The sequence below is a fragment of the Mercenaria mercenaria genome, unplaced genomic scaffold, assembly GCF_021730395.1.
Source record: "Mercenaria mercenaria strain notata unplaced genomic scaffold, MADL_Memer_1 contig_3827, whole genome shotgun sequence".
NCBI classification, from domain to species: Eukaryota; Metazoa; Mollusca; class Bivalvia; order Venerida; family Veneridae; genus Mercenaria; species Mercenaria mercenaria.
Window position 1 is genome coordinate 1 of NW_026462005.1, and position 7,058 is coordinate 7,058.

Below are 7,058 nucleotides of genomic sequence, written 5' to 3' on the forward strand. Positions count from 1 at the left end.
GTTTTACTATGAGTAACTTATCAATAATTTTGGCTGCCGATTGTTGCTTTTTCCTGCTTATGTGTGTGCGTTTGTGTGCTTGTGCGTCTGTGTAACTTAGGAGGTGCCCTACATTGTTGTTGTATCTTACTTGCCTGAATATCTATGTACTAAGTTATTTATGTGTATGTATGCGTGCGTGTGTGTGCGTGTCTTTTGTACATGAGTGTCTGCGCTGCTGTAGATTACGTTGTAGAGTATCTGTGAACAAAGCACTCCCTTTTAAGTATTCAACCTTGTTCCACTTTCCCCTTCAACCGCCCCACCCCCTTAGTCCCCCTTTTGCTATATTTTGCATAAAATGTACTCGTTGGAAGCAACCCATCTATAAAAAATTTCCGTTACATCTTCTTTTAGTTGTAGGCTTACTTTGCATATGCTTGGTACTTAGGCTGTGTCTGTGATGCTCAGTAGTTCCGAAAAGTCTTCCCTTACTATTTATCTTGTGTATTATTCTTACACAAAAAGCATCATTCAGTATAATTTTGAACAGTATCACGGAATAGAATTTTGATTTATGAAAGGTATTTTTAAACACATTCAACGCATATTACAGGAACGAGAAACAATTTTATATAGAAAATATGCACCTCGACATTAAACCAATCAGCAGCCATGCTAGTTTTAATTAGCTGATATTAAAATCCCTCCAAAGTGAAAAGAGGTGTAATAGTACCAAAAGGGTTAAAGGGTAACACTTACGGTCTATAATCCTATAAAGTTATTGCAACAGAAAAAATAATCCATAATTTTTCTCGGTTAAAGTATTATTTCATGTCTTATGTAAGCTAGTTTCTGTTTTGATTAAGGAGAAATACTTAATATTTTGAAGGAGCTTTTTGCATTTAAAGAAATTTTATTACATATATATACGTGTTCATACCCATTTTGGCAGTCATTTAGAAGATATTCAAGTGTTGATTTGTCAGACAAAAATCTCGACTAGAAGATACGTGATCCCTGCATGTCTGAGTCAGTTTTGTAGATTATGAATAGAAAATTAATAATTCTATACTAAACAGCAAAAGAACTTATCAAGCTGTAACTTGGGTATTTTAAAAAAACAACTTAGATTTATAAATTTGACTTATTTCGGGTGAGTTGGTCATCATGTTTCCAATGACAATAAAATTTCAGGAAGAAGATTATGAATAGCACGCGCACATGAATTTCGTACAAAACGGCTATTGCGGGCCTCCGGACTTCACAATTGATCTATTTTCAAAATTCAACACGTGAAGGTCTTCTTTAAATGTAATGTGATATGAAGGAAACAAGTCAAATTTATGAATTTAAATTCATTATTAAAACACACCTCAGTTAATCATCTGGATAGTTTCTTTAGCTGTTCAGTATACTTTAATGGGTCTGACTATGTCAGAAGATCGATCATTCTATCCAGAACATCTAGCAAATTCATTCCTGCTGTCCTGTATACAGCGACACATTTGATGGTCTGTGAAAAGGCTTATCATTACCTTTATAAGGCCATAGTTTTTTTAAAAAAATGATCAGAAAGAGGTGGAAATAAAAATAAAAGCATGAAAAGTGAGGAGTCGATAAAAATAATAAAATGGATTTTATTTTGTTTTATTTTAAATTTTTATATTAAAAAAAAACACAGAAAATGTCACACTTTCCCCAGGGCATTATCTTTACACATTTTTCTATTCAGATTGCTAATCCTTGTGGCAATTAAGCATGCTTTTTCCCTGCATAGAGATAAAAAGTGCACAGTTTGCATGGGGTACTAGGTCAATAGTCACCTAAGCATATATACTGGTATATGTTGAAATAAAAAAATATTTTTTTCAAATTTGAATTGTTTGTTCATACCAAAGTTACACTTGAAGATCTCCACGTGATGAATTTTTAAAAAAAAATCAAATGTGAAGTCAGTAGTCCATCAATAGCCGTTTGAAAGGCTATATCTTCTGCGCGTCAGCAGCATTGTAACATCCCAATTGGGCGCTCGCGCTAAATTTGATTCAGTCGTGCGGTGCAACCAACAATATTTTTTAAACTTTATGCTGTTTTTCAAGTTAGCCAATTATCAATATTTCCAATGACAATAAAATTTCACAAAGAACATTGTGAATTACTGGCGCACGTGAATTTCGTGCAAAACAGCTATCGTGGGACTACTGACTTCACGGTTGATTGATTTTTTAAAAATTTTACACGTGAAATTCTTCAAGTGTAATGTGATATGAAAAACTCGAGTGATTTATAAATTAAAGTTTTTAAATAAAAAATACCCCAGTTATAACACTGGATAGTTTCTTTTGCTGTTCAATATAGTAAAGTCAAAGCGGACTCCATTTTTTCCAAATATTTTACCCCGGGATCATTTTTTTTTCAGCTCAAATAACTTTTTTTCCGAAAATGATAGCTAAAATATTTTTCAATTTGTTTTGAACATACATGAAACTATCTCCTATTTAGGAAAAACATGTCATCAACGTCATTTCTCAGACTTACATCGGACCTCGAGTCAATAGTGTTTACTGTTAACCGTCAAAGTCTTTCAGCAAGGGTTTATTAGGTAGGGAAAATAAAGTCCTGTCTGTGAAGATCGGAACCACTGACAACACCGAAGAAAGATAAAGCGTCATATATTGACGTTCACGTCGAACCACGGATTATTTGTTGCTGTCTTTTAATAAATGTGGGCCATTTGCGAATAGGTTTTACCACTTGAAGATCAAGACACGGATGACCGAACATTGATGTGGCGTCTGCTTCATTAGTTTATGAATTTTAGCTGCTGTTCGCCAAAATTTTTACTTTACTTGCCAACTGCGAGTCGATGACTACATAACATGCATTATAAACAGTAATAAACGTTTAAACATTGTTAAACTTTACTTCCGCCTCCTACGTCCGAATGTTGCCATACTCTCGGTGTATGTTGGAAAGGAAAAAGCGTATTCTTCCAAATGTCTGACGTTCTGTGCACGTGCCGGAAGTACACATTTTTCAATTCGATAGTATATAACTCATTCGGTATATCGCACGTTATCGTAGAGGGATCGATCCCGAATTTCGTGGCTTCGCGACGAAAATCGATAGCATTGTTCCCTAATATGAATTACGGCACTGCGCCTCAATCGAGAATCGATCCGACTTCAACCCATGGTCATTCTATAAGATTTGAAAATAATTTTTTAATGCGATACGGTATATCGCATGTTACCGTAGATCGATTCCGTATCATTTGGAATAAAAATAATACTGCCAAAATTTGTTCTGAAAAAAAAAAACGCATTCTTCCAAAAATTCCGAAGTCAGACGCTATGTGCACATGCCCGAAGGACACAATTTTTAATTCGACGAAAATAAGTAGAATCGATTCCTATAATAACACTAATAGACCTTTTATTGTTTACAATACCATAAAGCGTCGAGAAAGTCGTGCATATCATTAAATGCAAGACATTCTGTCCGTGAGCGAGTAACAAAGTAAATAAGACTATTGGCTGTTTCACAAAAGTTTGTTTTAAATCTAGATTTTCATTAAGTAACGCGAAATTTATTCAAAACATTTACTTTGTGATGCAATGAAACATTTAATGTTAAACAGGTCTTTTTCTGATAGTTATAATGTTGTATCTAGACTTGAAAAGGGTCCGGGTGCTAAAGAATGAGGGCCTGGGCTGGGGGGGGGGGGGGGGGGTGGCGTCCGGGGGCATGCTGCCGCTGAAAAATTTTGAAATCGAGAGCGCGATTCCCTGCATTTTAGGCCATTTTTACACCATATTTCAATAGCAGTTTTATCAGGTTATATACCCATAGTATTGGAGAAAATACTTTCTTTTGCTCACAATTGCAGAAGTTGTCGAATTGATCTTTGATAACAAGTTCCACCACAAGTCATGACATTTGCTCCAGTGGTAGTCTACACAGTTCACTACCATCTTAATGATTAAACATATTTCCTGGCAATTTAGTACCAGTACTAACCAACTACCATAGTTTCCTGGAAATTACCAGTACTTTTCTAGTTACTCTAGTTTATTGTAATGATCATTAAAAACAAATCAACAGTTTAGAACACTTTTATTATGTACAACCTTATACATAATTGACTTTTCTATGATTTCTCTATATCTAATGATATAAATAGATATGATATAGTCTATAGTTTTACACAAAAGAACCATGTGAAAAACAGTGAACAAACATCTTATTTCAAATATTTTAAATATGTGTTGACGACAGGGCAAGCGTCGCAAGGACTTAGGGTCTAAGGACTCGCACTTAGTATGCAAAACAGTGTACATGCATCTGATTTCAAATATTTCAAATGTGTGTTGACGACAGGTCAAGCGTCGTTAAAACAGACCTACCCAGTAAAATACCCTTGAGACACTTTCCGTCAAAGTATAGGCTTTATCAGAAAAATGGTTCGTGAAACATGAACACTAACAGAAATGATAATGCCAAATGATAAAATCGCAAAAACAAACATAAAAAATCTTATGAATTCATAATTAATCCAATTATGAAAATCGATAGGATTTCCGTACACTTTTACCATTCAGGATATATTTCTATCATAAATATCGTTTTCGGGCTTGTCAGTAAAAAAACTTAAGCGCACTATTTCAGCCCATTTTAAAGATAGAAAGCTCATAAGTAGTGGAGATGGGTTTGGGATTTGACAAAATAAATTCCTCGTTTTCTTAAAAAATCTTCTTCAGGACTTTGCCAAATATTGATATCAAATTAATGTAAATATATATACATATATGCCTTTAGACATTATTACATTTATTTCCCGGTCTTATGCCGTTAATTAAGCAATCTTTCATTTCTGTAAAACAATCAGTTTCCTAGATTCCATACTAGTATAAACTTTATCTCCACAAGAAAGACACAACTTCTCCATGTGAGTCAGAGGTGGAAGATGAACCATTTAAGCGTAAATATGAAAGAAAAGAACAGAACATATAACGGTAAACTTCACCTATAACGAACATGGTTACAACGAATTTGCGATTATAATTTATTTCATTTTGTTAGGTTTAACGTCGCACTGACACAATTATAGGCCAAAGAGGAAGACCCCTTGTGCCCCTCCATGTATTATTTCATCACGAGCGGTCACCCGGGTAGAACTACCGACCTTCCTTGATCCAGCTGGGTGGTTTCTTCACTTAAAGAATTCAACGTCCCGAGTAAGGCTCGAACTCACATCGATGAGGGGCCTGCGGTTGAAATGTCAAACCATTTGCCCTTCTATGTTGTATGCGAACGTAGGGATAGTCACTGAATGGCGCAGTTAGATTCTCGGTCGCGGCTGATACACCGACTAGTGTTCAGAGCTTGGACATTGACTATAATTGGTACTGTTTCCAGCAGTATCGGCCTAGACTAGAGGAGGTAAATATCCACCGTTTCAAAATAGGGATTTTCGTCGACTACCTGAGCTAAGACAAGAAACAGTTATAGCGAATTATCAAATATAAGGAACACGTTTCAATGTCCCAAAGTTAAAAATTAATGTACTTTGAAATAACGAATTTTACATTAGGATTGGGTAGACTTTGTAGTATCCACAATTTTGAATCATAAAACAAATTTGAAAAACGTAACGTGATTGCTGATATACATCTCGGCAAACTGTCCTATTCAAAAGCTTTTAGACTTGAAAATGTAACTTTGCCGCTTTACTCAATACACGAAGTACCAGCAAATGTGGTAAAAAGCCTAACAAGTTACTTTAAGCTTCACGAAATAAAACCTGTTCTAGTCTAGAACATTATACAATGTTATAGAGGACAGAACACCTGATCACCACATAATGACAGAGTACATACTCCCACTAACAGCTCTGGGGTCAATTGACGCCATTTTGATATATCTATTGAAAATATGTTGACTACATTTTGCATATATGTTTATTAATCAATTGCTGGTATTAATCAATGAATAAAATACGTACGCGTGTATGTGTTTGAGTTCGATCACTCGCTCTGTTTTATTTAGCACTTACATACCACGTTTCTGTCTCCATAAATTTTAGGCACACGGGCATCGGATTAACTGTAAACATGTACAAGTTTGGCCTAAAAATATTAAATTAATCTGCGCTATTAATCATAATCATCGCTATATATATCACAACAGTGCTTTTTTCAGTATTGTTTGGTGGTTAAGGAGAGTCAAATAATTCATTGGCCGAAATATTTGCTGACCTTTTTATGGCAAAAATCTCAAAAATACGCCAATCCCCACGCGAATACTAAATCTTTGAACCTCAAGTAAGGGATGTACAAAATTTAGATTACTCTCCTGAATTGACTTAAAATGAAGTGAAAAATGAATAAAACGTCTTCAGACCTAGATATTATGCAAACACGTGTTATGAAAGTACAGTCGTTGCCGTTGAAACTAAGGATTGAGTTTAAGATACTTTCCGTCATGTATAGCTGTCACATTGGCAGATCACCTCTGTATTAAACAGAGCTGCTTATAGAATATGATCCTAGTAGACAAGGTTTGAGATCGTCAGAAAATCTAAATGTCGTTACGATGTTCTTTAAAACAAGAGCAAAACGTTTAAAGACAGAAGTTTCAGTATTGTTTGTCCAAATCTATGGAATGAATTACCGTTAGGGTTATGCAAATGTAAATCACTTGAAACATTCAGAAAAAAATCATAAGACACTGTATTTTACAGACCTCATGGCATTGTTTTAATTTCATTGATAATTGTTTTATAGGCGATTACAGCAGTTCTTTTTTCTTAATTTCATGCGAGATATTACAGTTTATCATCAATATTTTAAGGTTTGTTAAATCAAATATACAACGCCATTGAATAGAATCATCATATCATAGTATAGAAATAGGCATTTAATCAAATTAATCAGTTTCAGTTCAAATTAATCAGTTTCAGTTTTAATAATTTCATTTGATATGGTATGGCGATAAAGCGAGCAGAGTGCGCTATGAATTGTGCTGAGCCTTTTTGTGGCTAAAAACACGGATATAGAAGATATAGAAAAAAAATC